Source organism: Alosa alosa, chromosome 20 (genome assembly GCF_017589495.1).
Source record: "Alosa alosa isolate M-15738 ecotype Scorff River chromosome 20, AALO_Geno_1.1, whole genome shotgun sequence".
Classification (NCBI taxonomy): Eukaryota; Metazoa; Chordata; class Actinopteri; order Clupeiformes; family Clupeidae; genus Alosa; species Alosa alosa.
In genome coordinates, this window is record NC_063208.1 from 29,664,541 (window position 1) to 29,687,542 (window position 23,002).

The 23,002-nt window shown below is 43.3% G+C and overlaps 1 protein-coding gene across 2 annotated transcripts in view; it reads left to right on the forward strand.

Annotated features, from left to right (window-relative positions):
• The first annotated feature begins 348 nt into the window (after positions 1 to 348).
• fam49al (family with sequence similarity 49 member A, like) overlaps positions 349 to 23,002 on the forward strand; it is a 46,174-nt gene continuing 23,520 nt past the window's right edge. The window contains exons 1-2 of one of the 2 annotated variants that reach the window (XM_048229020.1): positions 349 to 830; positions 17,841 to 17,944. The gene's annotated coding sequence lies outside the window, so the exon portion shown is untranslated. Of the gene's footprint in view, positions 831 to 17,840; positions 17,945 to 20,087; positions 20,239 to 23,002 lie in introns of those variants that run through there. The other variant, XM_048229019.1, reaches the window with a different exon arrangement.

Here is a 23,002-nt window from a genome sequence, read left to right on the forward strand (position 1 = left end):
CATTTACCCTCACAATAACATGACCACAACCAGCTATAAGCACTGCAAAGTGCTGGGAACCCAGTTTATGTTATGTTGGGAGTCCAGACACCTACTGAAGAGAATGTCACAGTTGTTTATACACACACACACACACACACACACACTCTCACTCACACACACACACACACACACACACACACACACACACACACACTCAAATGACACACACTCAAATGACACAGTCACCCACATACTGAAACACTCAAACATGCCCCAGAACACACGCCCACCCCCCACTTTGTGAGCAGACTCTGAAATGTCTGTTGTAACCCAGGGGGAGGGGGCTTTACTGGGTTGCTGGGGGTCTTTGTGTGAGAAGAGAGACAGTGAAAGAGAAAGGGAGGGAGAGGGGGAGAAAAAAAACAGCAAGAGAGAAGGAGAAGGTCTGAAGGAAAGGCAGGGAGAGAGACATTAAGAGGTTAAAATCAGATTCAGAATAGAGAAGAAAGAACAACCATCCTATTTCTAATAGATTATTGTTGCTTAGCAGAGACCATCCTGATTACAGAGCAACACTGAATGAGAGAGCAGTGAGAGAAGACGGCCAGTGAGCAAGAGAGGACTCACTCACACAAACACATGCAGAGGGCGTGAGACGCTGAAGGAGCTAGCGGTGTGTGTAGGCAGATCCGTCCACAGGCTGCGAGCTGGAATAAAGGAGGCTGTCAGCAGCGTTTTCTACCCTACAACAGGACTCTTTCCACCAAATCCACCATTTATTCACCCAGTGCTCCATTTGCCTGAAGAGAAAAGGGAAGACTGCAGAGATCCTACTGCACAACCAACCGGTAAGAACAACACAGCCTGTGGGTCTGGATGTCATTTATCTGTGTGAATGTGTGTGTATCTGTCTTACCTCAATCAGTGTTTCCCTATCTGGTCCTTATTTGCACATCCATTGATGATGACTAGACCATCTAAGATTTGATAAATAAAGAGACCAGCATGCTAACACGTTAATGTGTAATAGGAGATTCAGATGCAGATTGTACAGAAATGAGAATGTGTCAAATACTGTGGTTATGGACATAAAGATGATGTAAATGTGCAGTGGTGTCCAATGTCCTCAGTGCAAAAGGTAGAGTATGTAGAGGGTGTGTTTGTGTAGTGCATTGGCTGTGCTAGAGCCGGCAGCTCAGACTGGTATACTACTTAGCTGATAAAGGAAGAGCCTGGCTGCATTAAGCTATGATGAGGGAGAGGGGGCATGATGCTGAGGAGGAGAGGAAACATGCAGAGAGTACAGAAAGGACGCACAGAAGGATGCAGGGGAAGGGGTGTGCTACTTTCGGTCAGCTGGGGCTTGTCCTCTTTCACTGCAGTGGGCGGTAGTGTAGCGATGTAAAATGTACTCACATAGACACATACATAGATATACATGCTTATGTATGTCTCTGTCTGTGTGTGTGTGTGTGTTGCTAGGTAAACCAGAACCCACTGAGACCTATTTACACCTTTTTGCACGAAGACGCTAAATCTACTGCTAAAATGAGTGCCAGAAGGACTGCACAAACACAAAAGATTTCATAACGTCAGTACATCCTGTGAGTGTACTGTGTGTTTATGTGTATGTCTGTCAAAATATTTCACAGGCAGCACCATTTTACTGCTTCAATGACATTTACAGGCACGTCTAGCAAAAAGGAAAATCCATTTAAGGCTAATTAGTGAAAATGACTGTGGTGTATGTGTTTATGTGAGCCTCACTGTACACACGCAGAGCTCAGAACAATAGCCTGACATTTTTACTCAGAAAGACATTATAGCGGAGGGACTGTAAATGAAAGAGGATAGAGGACAGAATAAGGAAGAGAAGAAGAGCAAAGAGCACATTTGGATAGAGAGAAGAACAGAGACCAGATGAGAAGACAGGGAGAATAGGAAGGAGAAAGGAGAAGAGCCCTCCTCTCACCTCTAACGTCTGATGGAGAAATTAAAGTGAACAGGATTTGGGTTCTGATAGATAATAATGAGAAAAAATGTGGGCATACAACAAAGCATCCATACTGTATCTCTGTCTGTGAGCACATGTGTGCATGTGCATTTGGAAGAACCAATGATAAAAGTAAAATGCTTTATAGGCATAAAATGGTGTGGTATATCTGGACCAAAAAGTGTGTGTGTGTGTGTGTGTGTGTGTGTAATCCCAGATTTGTGGTGTATTGGATATATGATAAACATGACAATCATTAAAATATGAGTAGATTACATACAGTACAACTATACCCATATTTTTCAGCGTTTAAAATACACTACCTATCATTTTAATGGAAATTAAATGAATGCATGTTTGCATGAGGATAGATGGGGAGGCTGACCTTTACTGTCCATCTTTATGATCCACTATAGAGATTTGAGATTTTGCATTACAAAGCAAAGCTGACATATGTGATGATAATGCACAGCTACATTAGACACAATTATGTTCTAATCCATTTAAAAAGCTTTGAAAACCACAAGAGTATGCTTATAAAAGAAAGAATTTGCAGAAAGGTTTGTATTGGTTTGGCAATCTTTGACATAGGTCTATGAATGTGCTCGCATCTCACCTACACAATCAGATGAGGCAGAAAATGTATTTACTCGTCTGTTGCTAGGACACTCCCTTTGAATATTTTGTAGAAGTCTCCTGATTGGTTGGTGCCGATGATGCAAGTTTCTCACCCCAGATCTTTCCATTTCGTCCATAGAAACATGCTCATCTGTATTCCTCCTTCTCAATGTTTCACTTTTTCCCCATCTCGCTCATACTGTATTCAACCTAAAAACACCATACATCAATCTTTCTGTGTCTTTTTTCTGATTCCTTGTCAACATTTTGCCTTGGCAGTGAAATACACGCTCACAAGTATACACACACTCGGTCACACACACATTCATAAAAAGCTGAAGCTGAACTCACTATTCGCAAAGCTTTGTTGAGCATATCAGCTTGTATGAACAGTCCATAGTCAGGTTGTATGTATTTGTCTGGGTCTATGGAGCTGGTCTATGTGCAGTGGTCCATGTGTATTCAGGGTATGCAGCCAAAGTGTGTATGTTGCCAGGGTGTATTATTTATTGTGTGCCTCAAAGCCTCTTTGTTTTGGTCGGTGGGTGGTAAGTGCACTTAGTGTGATAAATATTATGTCGGACTGAGTGGTGGGAACAAATGGGAAGGGTTGATCAAAAGACTACTAGGGTTTATGTAGGGATAGGGGTTGAGGGGAGAGCTGCAGGGCTACCACTGTCCTCCACAGCATGCTATGAAAATTCCTCACCTACTGAAGCACTGTGAAATCTTAAGGATACAAGAGAGTAGGCAAACTTGAGTAATATGTCTTCTGGATGTGCTGGAGTGCATGTTTGCATGTGTATTATTATTTTATATTGTGCTGATCAAAACTAGAAGGCTGAGGATAGATGAATGGAGTTTTTTTGGTTCCACCTCATACTTACGGAATATTAGACTAAACAAAATTGAACAGAATAATAATACTAAGTGCAAACCACAGTTCCACCAACAATGAGGGATCACAGAAGAAAAGAGTCTTGACTGTGACTTCTTAGATGAAAGGCTGACATACAGTAGCAGACGCTCATCAGAGGACAGCAGTGGGTGAGAGAGGACGTAGAGCTGGATCATAGAATTTTGATAGCAAAGTGCAGACCCAGTAAGTGTTCTATAGGCTAGAGTGAGAGATCTGAATTTAATTCTGGCTGCTATCCACCTCATTCCTGAAACCTATTCCCATTGCGGTTTTCATCTTCCGTTCATTCTGGTTACAGTTGGGGACAGTCTCACATTGACCTGTTGTGTTGTCATGTAGGCCTATGTTGCTTTTATGTTGCTTTTTTGTCTGTGTTACTCTTGTCTTATTGTACAGTGTCCTTGGGTAACATGAAAGGCACTTTAGATAAAAATTATTATTATTATTATTATTATTATTTCTTATTAAATGTAATATAATCAGAACCTCCTGACTACCAGAGTTAAATTTTGTCCTAGAGGCCATTTGTAAACTTGACTATCTCCCAGACCATGCATACGGTGCGTTCATGGGCAAGGGAAAAACTTTTTCCCCAGTGAAAACACCATCAGTGGTAATAAGAGGTGGGCAACTGGGGCTAGATTTTGCTAACGGAGTTGCCCAGCTAAGGGCTCGTCATCACTTCTGTCGTCACGTAGTATGTTTGTAGTCCATGTGGCCTTTCATGTCCAACAGTTTTTATGTGAACTTGGGAATTTGCCATTTTTGTCATTTGAGAGCTGCATATCCTTCTTTCACAAGCGTCTTACACCATATTTTTAAGCAAATACAGTTGTTTATTTAAGTGAGCATATTAGTGAGCGTATATTTTAACCTTTGTTGTGGCATCCATCTTGTTCACACATTCTGACGGCAAAGCACATGAACACAAGCAGTGGGGAAATGAACAGGTGGCATGAACAGACCAATACTACTGAGCTAAATCCTTTTGTTCTCTACAGAGGACATTTAGGACTTTTAATTGATAACAAATGTATGGGGGTGGGGTTTTGTGAACTTGCTCTTTCTTTCTTAAAATGTCCTTGTGATGATGGACGCCATTTTCCAAGAAGCCAAAGAGGAAGTTCCCAATACCCCACTCCCATACATTTGTTATAAACTAAAAGTCCTCTGTAGAGAACAAAAGCAGTTGGCTCAGTAGTATGCATGGTGTGGGAGATAGTCAAGTTTACAAATGTCCTCTAGAGAGGACAAAATTGAACTGCTGGCAGTCAGGAGGTATTGTTGTGGTAAAATATATGACCTTGATATGGCAAATGATCAAGACTTTTTTAAATAAACCAGAATTTGCCATTACCTTGTTTGATGGATTACCCCTCAGTGATATTTTCCAAAAACTTTCACAAATTCTGCCAGGGTATGTAAACTTGAGCACAATTATATTTATTATTTGTTAAAGAAAATATGTCCATATTATGGTTCAATACTGACATGATCAGTACAGCCATTCGGTTGTGTAACAAATGACTTACAGTAATGGTCCTCCTTTGTCACCACATAAAGCCCACCCTAAATCGGATAACTAAAATCATCTGAATGTAGGGCACAGGTTGTAAAATATCAGATTTCTCTTTTAAAGATGCTATGTAGAGTACATTTGAACATTCAAAAATTATTTTGAAATAGCGTCAGAACATGGAGGAAAAAAAGCATTTTGATATTGAAGAATTGAAGAATATTGTCACATCAGTGTGCGCTTAGCTTACATGCCCAGCAACATGGTGTACAAGGCAAAGAGAAGGGGCCGCAGCACTGAGCCTTGGGGCACCCATGTGGCAGAGCAGTGAGATGTGGATGTTTGTCCTAGCCATGACACATTGGACTAGTTTACATTTGTTTTTATGGATACATCTTGGGTGATCTGATCTGATCGAGACACATAGTGGTTCACACATGTATTGAGTGGACTTCATAAACGTTGCTTACAGTATCACTTGTGTTTTGTTTCTGCTGTTGCTAACGTCACATTCATTAGAACTCCCATTGTCTGGGACACATCATCAAGGAATTAGCATTTACACTACCAAAGATATGTGATGAAATGCGTCTCGAACCACCTCGGATCACAATGTGTCTTGGCGATTGTTAAAAAACAAATGCAAATAGGGTCATTGAACGATCGCAGGTAGGATAGAAACCAAGAGTGTGCTTGGCTTGTAATGCCCATGTTTGAGAATATGGATTGTACGATGTGTCGGTTGACTGTGTCAAAAGCAGCTCAAGTCATGCAAGATGAGTACCGAGGACCGAGCTGCTGTTCTGGGGGTCGTTTCTAGAAAGCATCGCTATCTTGCATCGCAACCCTGGTAGTTCACTCCATCGTTCTTGGATTTGGTGTTTCAAGAAAGGGTAGTTCGAACTCTCAATCGCAAACAAGGACGCAAAGTTTGGTCGTTTGAACTACTGCCCCTAGGCAGTCGCACGTGTGTCGTTCCTTGGTAGTTCCTGTTGGTCACAACCGCCTAACCAAAAATTGCAAAGTGGATGTTTATCTCGTGACTCAAAGTATTGATCTATCCTGTAGCTTAATTTTGATTAAGACACTGACTCCCCTACTTGGCTCATTCTTGCTATTTATGTTAATTCAAGTATTGCCTTGCTTTTAGTATTAATTATAATCTTCCCAGACCCTATTAACAGTAGCCTAGTGATAAATGGTGTAGTGGCTAAAGCAGATGACTTCTTATCCCAACGTTGTAGGTTCAATTTTCTTATGATGTGAGATTGTCCTCTTGCTTCTCGCTACCTGCAGGTGAACTAGTGTGACACGTAGATTAAATTGTTTTTGACTGATGTCTTGTACCTATGGTCTCTCGATGTAGAGTAACTATATACATAAATATGTATGGTCAAAACCTACTGTGTATCGTAGGCCTATTCTTACTCAGAGATGAAAAGAACAGATGCTAACTCCGCTGAGCCGCCAGAGTGCACTGATGCGCTGCCGTTAAGCCCGCAGACAATTGATAACTTTTGCGATACCCAGACATTCGTCCAGGCTATATATTTTTTCCAACACAGATATTTAACACAAATAATGGCACATATTGGTCGGCTTCAGTAAAATGTTTTATATACTTGCAATTAATAGGTTTAGATTTTTGCAGATGAAAATGACAATGCCAGCATTAATCACTCGGTTTAAATGAGAAAAAGGTCAACATAGGCTGTGGCAGAGAATTTCTAGGGGGTGGGGTATTACACGTTGCCACTGTTTCCACCAATGATATTGTAACAAACTGCACAGTTGTCTCAGAATGTTTTTTATTGGTTATGCACCAAAACACACGAACACATAATTCCGGGCCTGACCTGGCCCTTATGCTCCAGCACTAAACATCTATGTGAGGCTGTATCTACAACACACACTAGTTAGACCCGGTTATGAACACTGTAATCAACTATAAACATAAACACGACAGTCAGGACGCACAACATTGGTAACTTGCATGGTTAACATTAACATTCAACATAACACATCAACCGAACAGCATCATGGGAGCACAGTCATGAACAGCTAGGCTCAAAACATTACACAGCCCCCCGAGACTTAGTCCATGTCCCCTTGACTCAAGTCTTACCCTACGTCAGTCCATGAGCCTGGCTGGGACGCGAGGCTGGCGTTGTGGGCGCCCCGCTGTCGCGGCGGTGACTTCCGGTGAAGGCTGAACGGTGACCGGTGTTAGAGCCACAGCTCCATTGTCACCAAGTTCCACAGAGTCAGTGTCAAAGTCTCCACGACCCTCAGCTGAGGCCAGGGGTCGATACGGGGCCAGTCGATCACGGTGGAGAGCCACATCTCTCCAACGCTTAATCAGCCTCACACGATAGAGAAGCTGTCTGACGTGGTCTAAGACATCGCACGGCCTGACCCACTGGCTAGTGAGTTTCGGGGAAATGCCTTTCTTTCTCTCCAAACTTTATCGCCAGTCTGGAACTCCTGGCCGCGACAGCTCGCTTTTGCCGTATTCCAGCTTCACTCATAGACTGCCGGGCCAACTCGTGTACTCCTTTCAGTCTCTCGCGTAGCTGCTTGTAGTATTCCAGCCCTGGCTTACCTCCAATCTCCGCTTCCGGAGGCGAACCGAACACCAAGTCCACCGGCGTGCGTAGCTCCCACCCGAACATCAAAGCTGCCGGTGTGCATTTTGTTGACTCTTGCACCACTGTGCGATATGCCCAGAGCACCAGGGGCAAGTGTAAGTCCCAGTCCTTTTGTCGGCGGTCGGCCAATATGGCCAGCTGCACTGAAGCGCCCGTTAAACCGCTCCACCAGCCCGCCGCTTTGTGGATGCAGAGGTGTTGTTTCGCTTTCTCCCGATGTCCATGCGCTGGCAAACCTCAGCAAACACCTCGCCCGAAATTCCGCCTTTGTTCGCTGTGGAGCTCTTCCGTGCCCCAACCGCAGAACATCTCAGTGACCAGTCTGTCCGCCTGTCGTGGGGCTCTGATCTGGCACTGCATACGCCCGCCACTTAGTGAAATAGTCCATGGCCACGGAAGCACGTGATCGGTTTCCCCGCTTCTGTGACTGGCAGTGGGCCCATGACATCGACGGCTACCCGCTCCATGGGAGCCCCAACTGCGATTGCTGCAGCGAGCGGCGAAGGCCGCCGTGCGGCCCTTTCTTCGCTGTGCAGGCGTCACAGCAGTGAACATGCAGTTCAACGCCCAGCCTGCATCCCGCCAATAGAAGTGGCTTCTCAGCCGACGGGAGTCTTTGCAATGCCGAAATGAGCCGCCCCCACTGCCCCATGCACATGTTTCAGTACACAGGCTCGTTATTCAGCAGGAACCAGCAACTGGAAAAATGTCAGATTATGTCTATCGGGAGCTCGCCAGTGTCTATACAACAGTCCTTGACGCGGCTACTATTCCGGCCACTGGCCAAAAAAAAAAAATCGCTTTGGTCTCTGGATCGAAAGTGCTGATATGGGCAGTCCATGGCAGTCGCTGACCGCTTCGATCCATGACCACACTCGGCCGAGCGTGGCGTCCTCCGATTGCGCCTTCAGGATCTCCTCCCTCGACATCACGTCCACCGGCGACTGCGTGTCCATGGCCTCAGCTGCCGCTCTGCAGTGCTGTGTTGTGGCGTTGGGCTGCGGTGCGTTGTCTCTTTCGCTGGCGTGAAGCTGGCGAGCGGTGGCTCTCTTGATGGCGCGGCGCTGGTGAGCGTCGAGTCTCTCGCTGGCGTGCTGTTGGCGAGTGTTGACCCTCTCGTTGGTGCGATGCTGGTGAGCGTTGAAAACAGCGACTCTCTCTTTCTGCCAGCGGTGATGCAGCCTGTAGCCGACGAGCGGGCTCCGGTTGAGCCACGGCTGGTGACTGTAGCAAAGTCCCCAATGAAGCACCGGGTAATATGACGCCAGGCCCAGGAAGCTCCGCAGCTCAGCACCGCCGTTTACCGGAACAGGCCAACGCCTCACCGTTCTCTCCACCTTTAGCTGGGTCGGTGGCCACCCGCAGCCCCAATGACATGGCCCAGGAACCCGGGTTTGACTCGAACAGATGGCACTTTTTCGGGTGCAGTTTGAGCCCAGCACCTCGGGACCCATGGCGCCAGGCCCGTCAACACCTTTTCCAGATGTCCTATGGCACCGTGAAGTCCGCTGTACGACACAGGATGTCGCCCAGGTAAACCACGCAGCATGTTCTTTGGAATGCCCGCCAGGACACACTCCATCAGTCGCCGGGTTCGCTGGGCCCGCTGTATAGTGGCCCGAACGGAAGTACCCGAACTGCCACAGCCCTTTGCCCGATGGTGAACGCTGTCTTCGGGCGAAGCCCGGGCTAGCTCAATCTACCAGTAGCCACTACGCAAGTCCAGCGAAGCCAAACCAGCAGGAGCGGGCAATGCTGTCCAGCGATCGCCACGCGGGGAGCCGGGTAGGAGTCTTTCCGGTTACCTGGTTGAGGCGCCTGTAGTCAACACAGAACCGCCACGAGCCGTCCTTCTTCCGACTAGTACAGCCGGGCGCAGCCCAGGGACTACTGCTTGGCTCTATTACTTCTATTACTTCATGCTCTGTTTTCCCCGCCGCAGTGCAACACTCACGCTGCTCGGCCCCGGCGTAGTGTGAACCGGGAAATGTCCACCACAGCCCCCATTTCTCCTAGCACGCCCAGGCCGAATGCAATCATCCTGAATGCTAGCTAACCAAAGCCGGGCGTCGCCGTCTCACCGTTGATTCACACGCCACACCACTTTTGTCCATACAGTTCCGCCGCTCCGGGTAACTGTTTGGATGCGTGTTTTTTGTCTCTTCCCAGCCTCTGGGTCTGGCTACCAGCGTGCGGGTAAGAGACCGGGCGCATTCAGCCAGATGGTGGACCCAGTATCGATCAAGGCATCGACACTGAGTCCCGCCTAGCGCACAGTCCACATAGAGTCCTCTTTGTTTGGCGAGCCACCCAGTCGTATGCAGTCCATAGCCAGGGAGGTAGTGAAACTTGAAGGTGGCATCCCTTCCCCCGTGCCACCCCCCCCTCTAGTTTGACTGGGGCTGCGTGAGGGGTGCTGGGGCGGGACAGTACCTGTGCGATGTGCCCCGTTCGCCACACCGGTAGCATCCGTCTCGCTGGCCGGCTCTCTTCCCTTTGGGCGTGGGCGGCGTTGTGGTGGCTATGCTGTGGTCTGTTGCGTCGTCTCAAACTCCTCCCCATCTTCCTCCATCGATGTCTGGCGACGCAATGCCTCGACTCCGTTATTGTGGAAGATGTTTTCCACCTGTTCGCCTCCGCGAAGGCCGCGGCCAGCGAGCTGGGGCTCAGGCTAAGGTGTTCTCTCAGCCTCCCGGTGGATGCCTCGCACAAACGCTTCCAGTGCCATCTCTTCATGTAGACTCTGAATGTACGTTAGGTAGCCCCGCCGGGCATACAGATGCAGGTCAGCCGCGAACTTGCCCAGTCTCTCGCCCTTGTGGCGCCGTCTGGAAGCGAGTTGTTCTCGAGCATCGCTGGTGAAGATCCTCTGGCCGAATCGTCGTTGCAGAGCGGCCTCGATTGCAGTCCAGGTTGCTTGCTCTGCCGGTGGCAGGTCTTCTAATACTTGTAGCGCTTCCCCCTCCAGGGCCAACGCCACCTGTACGCCCGTTCTCTCCACCGACCAGCCATTCAGCTCGGCAGCCAGAACATAAACAATCGCTGACCGCATGAATTTTCATTTGACCATAGAACACAGATCCAGCCAAAGTCCTTACAGCATTTAACAAACTCCAGGCAGTTACATTGTGGTTAAATGACATAAAGGGGATTTTACATAATCTGTTGCATCTGATGCTAGCTTTTGGAGACTTGGTGACCACAAGATATACTTCTGTCGCTCTTCAACAGCGATCGATAGAGGATTTTTGCCGTTCTTCTGACCATTTCATCTCATTGATAGCCAATCAATTATAGCCATTCCCTGACTTACAATGATCAATACATTTGCCCCTAATTTCTATTGTGTATTCTATGTTGAAGAATGACTAGGGCAGGGGTGGCAAACCTGTGGCTCTTTGCTTCCTCTTGTGTAGCTCGTGGCTGCTCAACTGATGTTCTCAATTCTCCTTGGACTTGAATTAAAATCTAATTCTGATAAATCAAAAATGCATTTCATTATTTGACAATAATTAAAATAATTTTACCGTCATGTGATGGATATGAATCTAGCCCCAAAAGAAACATAAGCAGACACATAGGCTATTTGTCTGCCAGGTTTAATGCTACTGTTGAAATCAGGAAAACGTAACCTGAAGCCAAGCACAAATAAGGACATTCAAAAGGAGGATTTGTCTTTTTGTAGCATAACCCTATATATACCAATGTGTCTGTGACCAAAATAACACTGTAATAAATGTGTTCTACACGTTAGTGTGGTACTTAGTATGCCAGACTTAACTGATGCATAAAGCTAAAAACCTGAACATTTCCCACGAGTTTTCCCAAATACAAGGTACTGTAGGCTAAAGGTAGTATAGGCTTTTTTTAAACATATGTCAGAGAAGCAGATTCATTTTCTTTTTGTTCATTTTCAATTTAGAAAAAAATTAAGGAACACTCAAAACAACCCTCAACGGTCACACTAGCATCATATCAGTTATCATATCAGCAATGCTCCAAAGTCATTGAGTGAGGGGAAATTTGTGATGAGTCTCAGATATTTTTGTTACTTGCTACTCATTCCTGAAAATGATCATTTATAGCATTCACTTTAAATGAAAAAGAGAAGAGCTATTTAAACTGTAACCCTATGTCTCATTAAGTGTAGCCTATAAGTCACTGTTGCTGTTGTAGTGAGGGCATCTTTTTTTGTTGTGCGGCTTGAATGGTGGTGTGAAATGTTTTTTGGCTCTTCATGATGGACTGGTTAGCCACCCCAGGACTAGGGTATTTGATCTTTGTCATTTTATTTTTATTCCTCACTGAAACAGGAAGCAATAGATTACTACTTAAAAGTCGATATACAGTCTGATCACCTTAAAGATCTAGTTACATTTTCTTGGGGTGCAAAACATTTCTCGATTAAAGATTTTTCCCCACAGAATAAATTTAACTCACCTTAGTGTTGGATCTGTTTCAGACTCATCTTAAAATGCATTCAATTTTTTTTTCTCATCGATCTACATACAATACTCCAACACTCCCCCCAAAAAACAGGTGTTTGGAGTGTTTTGTACATTTATAAAAAATAAAAGACTGACATATTCCAATTACATAAGTATTCAGATCCTTTGTTATTATGCTTGTAATTGAGCTCTAGTGCATCCTACTTCTATCAATGGTCCTTGAGATGCTTCTACAACTTGATTGGAGTCCACCTGCGCCTAAATTAATTCACTGGGAATTATTAGGAGGGGCACACATCTCTTTATATAAAGTCTCACAGTTGGATGGTGTATGTCAGAGTGAAAACCAAGCCAGGAGGTTGAGATAATTGTCCATAGACCTGCGAGACATGGTTATATGAAGACACAGATCTGGGGAAGGAAACAAGAATATTTCTGCAGCACTGAAAGTGCCCAAGAGCACAGTAGCCTCCATCATTCTCAAATGGAAAAGTTTGAAACAACCAACAGTCTTCCTAGATCTGACAATACTCAGATACATCACAGTGTTGAATATCAAAATTTCGCCTTTACCAAATTTCCCCTGCACTCATTAAAACAATGCTTCCGGGACTGCAATTTGGAGTGAGTGTCACATTGACGCCTCAAGGGTAGTCATGTGTAAGCGCCTTTAGGCTACTTTCTGTCAGGTGTATTGGCAGTCTATCTTAATTCATACATAGTCTGTCAATGATATTAGCCTACACCTAAATGTCTCTCTCTCATCTCTCCCTCTGTCTGTCACACACACACATTCTCCTGTGCATGTTATCATGTAAGGTAGACATGGCATAATGACCCATTTTGCCTATTAAAGACCTGCATTAATAGGTCACATATTTCACTTCCTAGCAAAATCTTGTCTTAGTATGCAGAATAACTTGTGTTTGGAATTGCTACTTAAGTTGCATACCTTGTTTTCCTGGCTCAGTATGAAACTTCAGTTTCAACCCCTTTTATCCCTTTTCTCAATTCTATCAGAAAGAGGGAGGTACAATGAAAGTTAACACACGTTTTAATCCATCAAAGGATATACAAAAGGCATAAGCAACAATAAGACAGTCTTTGGCATAGGCCCCATCCTCGGTCCAGGTCACCGAGTGTGCAGACCCTTGCAGATCCTGCCGGTATGAGACGGCAGGGGCGGAGCCTACCCCCAAAGAATAAGAAATAAAGATACCCACCAGAATGCTTAGATGGTCATCCTCTCTGAAATAGAGCATAACAATATTAAACAGTGCATGTTGTATTATCCGGTTGAGCTTGGGAGATGAATCAGAGAAAGCAAGACAGACAGCAGAGACACATGAAGAATATACCATTAATAAAATAAACTGATGATTTGATGAGGATGATTATGATGATGGATTCAACCACCTGTGACTCAAATTCTATGATTGATTTAAAGTTATGGAAGGGAATTGAGCTTGCAGATGTTCAACCCATTGAACAAGACTGCTTGAGTGACTAGTGCTTGCAGAAGCTTAGTTTAAGGGTTAACTAACAACGTGCAGGGCGATGAGCTTGCAATTACAAATGCTCAGGGTCAGTGCAGGGGATGGAGCCTGCAGTTGCAGATGCTCAGGGTCAGTGCAGCAGAATAGAGCTCGCAGTTGCAGATGTTCAGGGTTAGTGCAGCGGGATAGAGCTTGCAGTTGCTCGGGGGACAATGAGCTTGCAATTGCAGAAGCTCAGGTTAGTGCAGACGAAATGGCGCTTGCAGTTAAAGATTATGACCTGCACAAATGCGACCAAGCCAGTACGGGCACCAGAAACGAAGAGATGAGTAATATGATTAAATTCAGATAACCACCACCAGACATTTGCAAGAGGAAGTACATTGATTACAAAATGCTCATTACTGCCGAGTGAGTCTTTAGTAATTAATAACTCAGTAACCATACAGTCCATAGATTCTTGTGAGCCTTGTGACAAGCAAATGGAGTAGCTAGCTCTTAATTGATAAGCAAGTTGATGCAAAATATTACAGTTTGTGAAATCCATTTGTTACGGTTCAATGGTGAACAGAAGCTGCAAGGACAAGATGTACAGCAGATGAAATTAACAAACTACTGTCCATCCGGCAGAGGTAAAGCCATGTTAAAGAAAGCTAAATAGCACGACATATAGGCCTACTATTAGGATAGAAATGTAAACAAAGCAAGGTTTATATTAATGAATTAATTATGTTGACTTACCCAAAATAACAGCACGGTGTAGTGTCCATGACAGATTATATCCGATTTAAGTACAACCCCTAAATGTGATTTTGTGTTTCCGTGAGCAAGCCGCATCCTGCAACGGAATGGAGCTAAAGCAGATCCAAGGGCAAGATGAAAAGAGTGAGCCATGCTTTTGCACCTTGCTCTTGGAAAGGCCCCCCAAAATAAGATGAGCAGCATAGGTAACGTTAGCTAAACGAGACAGGAAAACATGAAATACATTGTCCATGGGTAATAAGTTCAGAGAGAAAAGGTATAGAGAAACAGATAGAAAGCTTGAGCACTTTCTGGTGAAAAGAAGAAATGACCAGCATGGTCTGCAGCGAAGTCGAGGAGCTTGCACAAGCTCAGAGCTTTCGTAAGCTCGGTTCTTGCACGGCAAGAATGTAATGCAATGTGGTGCAAATCCCCGTGGAAAGTGCTTAATGATCGTTCGGTTCGATAACGATTGATTGCGATTTGATGATTGCGAGTTGCATATGTATATGATGAGTGAAGTGGGGTGATGGTAGGATAAAAGAAATTAACTGTTGTGACGTGAGATTACCCAAGGTTTTGCTTGCAGAAGCTAGACCAAGGGCGGCGGTGCATAGTGACTACAATGTACTGTATAAACGCTTTATTCTGTGCCTAAAGTGCCGGCTGTGCGTAGTGACTGGAGAAGAGTGGCTCGGGTCCAATGTAATTAATATAATGCTTTAGCTGAGCCGGATAACCACCACCAGACCTTTGCAAGGTAGCTTACCTTAATTGACACTTGCGAGAGCTATTTGCGCATCTAGAAGGGCTTATATAGGACTCGTAAGCCGACGAAGACCATCTTCCGAGCAACTTGATTGAGGATGCAGGTAATCCTAGAGCGGCTGTGGACGTTGCAGCGCCGATGCGAAAGGAATGGCCAGTATATTGGGAGGTTGAGAGCCCGCAGCTACCAACCGCTGTCGACAAGTGGATTCTGAACCATTGTTTAGACATAGATAACCCAGTGGGTAGAAGAAAGAGAGGTGCATTAGGAGAAGTGTGTGGGCGAAGTTTAAGATAGTTGATCATAGAAGTATAGGGACAGAAGAGTTATTTATATTAGAATCTCTGATAATGACAAAGACCTGAGGTGTCCATTTTAGAATGTTTCAGAATTACACTATAGAAGTGGGAGGAGAAGAGGATGGCTGAGCAAGCCAGATCCTGAGAAGGGTTAAAACCTGGCTGTCAGAACAAAATTCCCCAGAGCGCATGAACCCATAGAAAGCCATGAGGAACACATTCAAGGAGTGAATTGATAGGGAGTGAAAAGAGAGCCGGGGTCAACTAACCAGCAGCAGACCTAAGGACACAACAGGACAAGACAAAATACAATCAACAGATACATAGCTGGAGTACACTAGCACTTATGGATGGTCGCTGAGGATGGTTTAGCATATAACTAAAATAAAGACAAGAGATGGAAGAGTAATCCTCATCATGCTGACTGGGTGAAATAAGATTAAATGAGTAACAATGCACTGCTCCAGAGCCAAGAGTAAGTGGGTGGTTAGAATAGTGAACCAGCATCACAGACCTTGTAAATTAAATAGTTAGAGTGAATTGGTGATTTAGCCTAATAATTGCTGATTGATTTGATTATATGACGATTGAGAATTATGTGATTGAGATTCGAGGACATATGGATATTCGATAGTGAATTGCAAAATCTAATGATTTAACAATGCAAGTTCACTATTCTGCTGCTCCTACTGTGGTGGGATAAAGACATGAAGGGTTAGCGTATAGCTTAGACGAGGAGGTAAATAAGTTGACATCACATGACCTGGATGAAGTAAGATTAAATATGAACCAAAGCACTGATGCACATTTTGGCTATAGGCCTACGTGAACCAGCCCCGCATCCCTGCATGAAGTAGATAGTTACGGTGAGGGTCAGTACCCCACTGCCGACAGATGCATACCCTTAAATGAGAGAGAGAGAGAGAGGCATTTACATTAAACGAAGAGGAGCTGCTCCTGAAATTGAAAGATTATTAAGATGTTAAGTAATGAAGAAATGGGAAGGAATGCCATCCCTGTGCTTGCGGCTGCCATGACGTAATGGGAGATTACGAATGACGACAAGCAAAGTGCATTGTGCTTGAAAAAGTATAAGGGTGAGTGCAGTATTGGCCTGAAGGAGAGTTTGTGCCTGCTAGAGGTGTTGCTCTTTTGGCAGAGAAGAGTTTGAGGAAAGATCTTGTTCTAGTCCCTACAGCCTGAAGACCTGCAAGGAGGAATGGAGTGGTTAGAGAGGAGACATAGCATTTTCAAAAGGACCTAGCACGCAGACAAATAAACAGCCATGATACATTACGTTGCCATTAGTTAAATCAATCGAACACAATGTATGGGCCTCCATATTATGTAGACACATAACCAATGACAGTAACAGACAATAATGATCAGCCATGTTGTTAGCGATACGACGTTAACCTCTTAAGCAACTAGGATCCAACACGAGACTAGGGTGAAAGAGAAACTTCAAGCCGCGGAACTTGTCTATTTCCGTTGATAAGACCGGGTGGACAACCCGAACAGTGGCAACAATCTGGCCTACCTTACTCTCCGACGTTTACAAGCTACTATGCTACATTAATGGAAACCCCCTAGACTTTGGTGAGATGCGTCCAACTCAGTTGAAGCGAACGTAAGGAAGGCTAAGCTACTGGTCTGTGACTGCATCATATGTTAAAGTTGTGGCGAAGTGAATGACTAGCTACCCGTGCATGGATACGGAACATCGAAAATCGGCACCTGAAAGCAACAGGCAGGTGCAAAGTAAAGTGATTATAAAGGCTGATGCAGACTGGTGATTGGTCGGAAGTAATGAATGAGTGACGCATGCATTGAGTCTTCCTGACAGAATTTACGCTAAAGCTTCATTCTCTTCACCATTCTCAAAACAATCTGAGTATTTTTTCCTCAGTGTCCACAACAAAAACTTTGAGCGTGCCACCGTATGAATAAGGTTAATTGGAGTTTGTATCCATTAGAGTTTGTATCCAAGACTCCAAAGTAGCCTATTATGGGCCCTTCATTAGTATCAACAACATACCACAATATCATATACTGTTCAGGAGAGGTAGAAAGAAATGTTGCCCGGCAGACAACAACACATTTATCTAATGTTATCTTGAAAATTAAAAGTGACCTAGAAACAAAATTCAGTTATGCTGTGAAATCACCTGCAATTTTAAGTAGTCAGAGGAAATGTCATGCACATATGTCAAACTTCATTCATGCCATCCTGCTTGCTCTCATCCCTTTGATAAGGAAAGCAGGTTCCATCATTGGTTCATGCCCCAGTTCTGTGGAGGAAATCCTAGAACAGAGGGTGATGAGGAAGATGTCATAGGATGACGGATGATGAATTATGGCTGGAAATGATTAATGAACAGGTATCTTTCCTCTTGTTTCTTTTCATTCAGGTGGGAGGAGCTGATGCAGTGAGAGGTGAGAGGACACAGGCCCCAGGTTGATGCAGTAAAGTGCACTTTAAAAAAATAAATAAAAAAAAAACGTTGAAGAAAAGGTAAGGCCTACCTAAAAATAGGTGCACCTCCCATTTCAAGTGATACACTAATTGTGGCCCAATCCCATTTCTCCATTCACCTTACCCCTCCGTGTTGCTCATTCATGTTTAGAGGTAGGGGTGTCCAGGTAGAGGGGTATAGTGAAGTGTTAAACAATGTGAATTATGAGGCTTTGCCTACAAATACCCCATTATAGTGGCAAAGAGGCAAAGGAGCAGGGGTAGGGCTAAAAGTGAGAAATGGGAGCAGGCCTAACACTGCATGAGAGAGAGAGAGAGAGAGAGAGAGATAGAGAGAGAGAGAGTATGTAGTCCTTTGCTTTGCTACAAAACTGCGTAGTCTCCATGGCCACATGATGCAAGTCAAACATAGTGCATACTGTCAGAGGTGATGCCAGGCTCTAATCTCTAAACTTGAACCACATCACTCTCTCACACACACATACACACAGAAGCTATTCCATGTTCATTCTTACTGTCTGCAAGATTCCCGGTTAGACCAGGGTTTTCTATTGCTTCGCTGTGTTCTTTCTTCGAAAACGAGAATAAATCAATGTCAAGAGGTGAAAATCACTACAGATCGAAACATGTTGAGGCTTTTGTATATTCTTCCGCTGTATTAAAAGGAAAAGTTTCCACTAGCATAAAAGATAAAGTTTATAAATTTACGTAACGGTAAATTGGCCTAATCTGTTCTGATTACATAACGTTACTGTCAACCGGGGTATTTCGGAATTTATATACAAACCTGAAAAAAAAGCAAGTAGGCTATGAGACTCTGACTGATGATTGCATACAGGAGCAAAGCACTGCATCATGTTGACAGCGGTTTACACAACGCTAGTTTCAGTTTAAAGATTAAAGATTCTATTCTCAAAAATGGCTTCAATCATCGGAAAAGCAAACTGCTTATTCATGAAATAAACATTCCTTTTCTATAAAACTTTGGTCTGGCATATATTTCATGTTGTTCATTTGGTTTGTGTAGAACAGAAAATTGGTTGCTAAGGAAACCTGACATCACACTTTAGTACCCTATAAGACCAAGCTTTATGGTAAATGACAATTAGCCCATCATTACATGTTTGGCAATTTGGCCCAAGTGGGTCTGGCAGCAATAAAAATAACTTTGTCCCATTTTATTCAAACACCTTCTGAAAGGCACGGCTGAAGTGCCCTTGAGCAAGGCACCTAACCCCTCACTGCTCCCCCGAAGCCAGCTGTTGATGCAGGCAGCTCACTGCGCCGGGATTAGTGTGGGCTTGACCTCACTGTGTGTACACTGTGTGCTGTGTGTGTTTCACTAATTCACGGATTGGGATAAATGCAGAGACCAAATTTCCCTCACGGGATCAAAAGAGTATATATACTTATACTTATTTGTAGTCAATAGTGTGATAACTGGCAAAATCTGTGGAATGTGAAAAAAACTTAACTTAAAATCAGATATAAAATCTTCCATATCAAGGAGTAGATATGACACTTGATGTGTCACTATCATGATAGCATCTCTAGTAGGTGTGCTAAATTTCAGAACTTTTTTACTATGTTGTTTTATAGGCTGTCATAATCTTAATGTCAGAAGAATAAAGAAAATGCATAATAATATAAACGTAAGATTAATATATGAAAAGGAAGAAACACAATGGGTTCCTACTCAGCTTGGCTGCTTGGCCCCCAATAAGAAGATGTACTCCACAATTAGGTTTGGTTAGGTAGGCTCTCTCTATTCGGTCTGTACCCAAGGATGTTAGCAAAAAGATGGAGTACTATGGACACATAAAATATCTTAAATCTCATGTTGTCTTGACTAGTCTAAAAACAGAAACTGGTGGGCAAATAGTTCTTAAAATGGAGGATATGGGTATTTTTTAAGGGTATTTTTGAGGAACCAGGAGACAAAAACATGCAATCACATGCATGCATCATCCAAGTACACACACACACACACTCACAACCTTGCTCTCAGATAAAGGAAACTGAACTGAAACTGGTGCCTGTCGAAGCTGGTTTACTGAAAATTAAACCTACACACACACCCATCCCCCATATACACGCAAACACACTCATTTAATACACAGCAGCTCCAAACATACCACATCCTTTTTTAAAAATAAAGCCATGAAAAGAGAAGTGTTAAGTTGTTAAGTACAGAGTCAAAATTAACCTCGGAGACGTCTAATGCGGCAAAACATACTAGTCTAGTTTTTTGGATTCAACCTGTTATAAATGAAAAAGGAATCTAAGAAAATCTGAGACTGAACTAAAGAAAAAGCAGAAAAAAGAAGACAAGGGTAAGAATCAGAGAGAAGGGGAGAGCACCATAGAGATCGGTGTTGGGTACATTTGAGTTTGCTTTTCATTGGGAGTGGTCCAGTGAACAGGATAATTAGCTGTGGTGGGTCGAGTTGAGGTGTTTGAAGACAATGATGTTTCAGCAGAACTGATATCAGATGGCTGATATTTGTTGACAAATCTTAACAAATTTGTTTTGAAAGAAGTGTCATCGGTTTTTGTCATAACAAATTAGGATTAGGATTAGTTTAGGGTTAGGGTTAGGATTTGGGTTAGGGTTAGAGGTTAGTATTGGGGTTAGGGTTCATGTGTCATGACAGTGTCATGTGTTCAAATGTGATTGTGATTAATGAACGCAATAGTAATTCTACTTAATGTAGCAGCAGAGACATTTAGCTGTTGTGTATGCAAGAGTTAATGTTAATGTTTTGGTGTCTGTTATATTTAATAGTAGTGTATTGTCTTAAAGATAAACTCCTCTATATGTCTGGATTGTTGGGTTTCACTGCAACTGTGTAGCAGATCTCACTAAGGAGGGAATAACTGCACATACACTACCAGTCAAAAGTTTGGAGACACTTAGACATTTCCATTCCACTCCATTATAAACAGAATACCAGCTGAGATAATTTGCATTGTTTTTTTTACTCAGGGCAGCAGTTTCCAATGTTTTCTGTTAGCCTTTTAAACAGGGGTGGGCAAACTGCGGCCCACGGGCCGGATCTGGCCCGCCGAGCATTTCATTTGGTTATCAGGCTGCTCGCTATTTTTTTTCCTGCGATAGTTGGTTAGCTTTACTGCAAACTGCTTTTCACTCTCCTTAGAGAACGTTTACAACGTCAATGTCAAAACATCATGTTAAATAGAGATAACATGTTAAACTAAGTTAACTCTTAGTTATCTCCTTTGCAGCAGATCTAACGTGAACATTATGCGATCCATTTAATTGGGAACGAGTCTGCACTCACGAGAGGGAGAGAGAGCCGCATGTTCTGGCTTGTCATTGTTGATAAGTGATATGTGCTTCTTATAAGAAACTTTTAAAAGGAAATCATGAAGGCAACAGTAGTTCCCACTACTGACCATTTAAAAACTGTGAGAGGGCCCAGCCGTAGGTACAGCACTAGCGATAGCGGAGCAGGCAGAAGATCATTGAGAAATAAACGTGAATTAAAGCGACTGTCTTAAAGCGACAGTGCACAATTTATACATTGTTAAACAGCATAAAATTAGCAGTATTTTTAAGCAATTCACATTTTAAAACAAATACTTTTCATACTAAATTATAGGCTATAAAAATGTTAAAAAATGTGTTGTGCGGCCCGCCGGGCAATTTTCAAAACCCAATGTGGCCCTTGAGCCAAAAAGTTTGCCTGCCCCTGCTTTTAAATTATTCCCAATACAAATTTCAAGTGTTTGCCTGAAATTGCACTGTGCCTACTTACGAGGGCATTCTTCCCACCTCTTTTGGGGCCTACCATCAAATGTTTGACCTCTATAGAAAGCTAAGAACCTGTGGTTTTCGTAGGAAACAGTCAGAATAACTGTGTGATGTACTTGCACAGTACCCTGGAAATCCAGAGTTCTCGCGAGAGCACAATGGAATTGTCTCTGCGAGACACTCTGGCAAAGAGCAATGATGCACGTTACTTTTACCCCAACATTCCGGGAAATCAGCTAAACTGATGAAGACAGCGCTGCAACGTTGGAGGACAGTACACATTGGTCGTAGTGTTATCCGATTGCGTCGAAGTCCGATTGAGCCCTAGCACCAGGTCTTGTGAAGCTGTGTGCAAGTCGATCAATATAGAATGAAAATATGAGTGCTTTAGATCATTATTTGCCAAGGTATGCTCATGCATAAAATGCCTGGCAACTCCCCATAGGACTTTTGGTTATCCAAAATGCATACTGACAATCAAATGCTTACTGCACATGAACCCCTTTGTGTAGCAAAGTCCTGGTCTCAAATGAAAGGTAAACTTTGAGGTTTCTTGTGGACTATTTAGATTGTATGTCAGATGTTTTGATATAAACTACACAAAATATGGAATAATTACCAAAAAGTCTCTCTATTTATGCATTTACTTTGTTGGTTCAATGAATGTGTATAAGATAGACTAGATAGATAGATAGATAGATACTTTATTGATCCCCATGGGAAATTCAAGAATTTCTTAGACTATACATCTGCACAACTAATATTGGATAATACAACATGAAGATTCAATTTCTATGGATTTCTGTGAATATTTCAAGACCCAATATATATATATATACATAGAGGCATTTTGGATCAAATTTAATTGAGACATAGTAAAATTAATCTGAGAATTTAAAGCACTATACAGATTGTACATGAAAAAGTTGTCATTTTTGGATTCCCACTAAAGGTTTCAAATGGTGTATAACATTACTATGCTACATAGCAATATGTAGCATACAATTGATTTAGAATGTTGGGGGGAGGTGGGGGAGGGGGTAATCGTCCCGCCGGTGGGACACTGAGGATTAATGATATCAGATTAGTAAACAGAATGTGCCTTTGCAACATTGGATGAATGGTTGTTGATAATGGGCAATGTTAAGATCAGCCATTTTTTTCTACAACAGTTGAGAACCCTTTTGCAATTATGTAAGCACATAATGTAATCTGAAAACTGCTGCCCTGATTAAAAAACATTGCAAATGATCTCAGCTAGTATTCTGTCAAAAATGGAGTGGAATGGAAATGTCTAAGTGTCTCCAAACTTTTGACTGGTA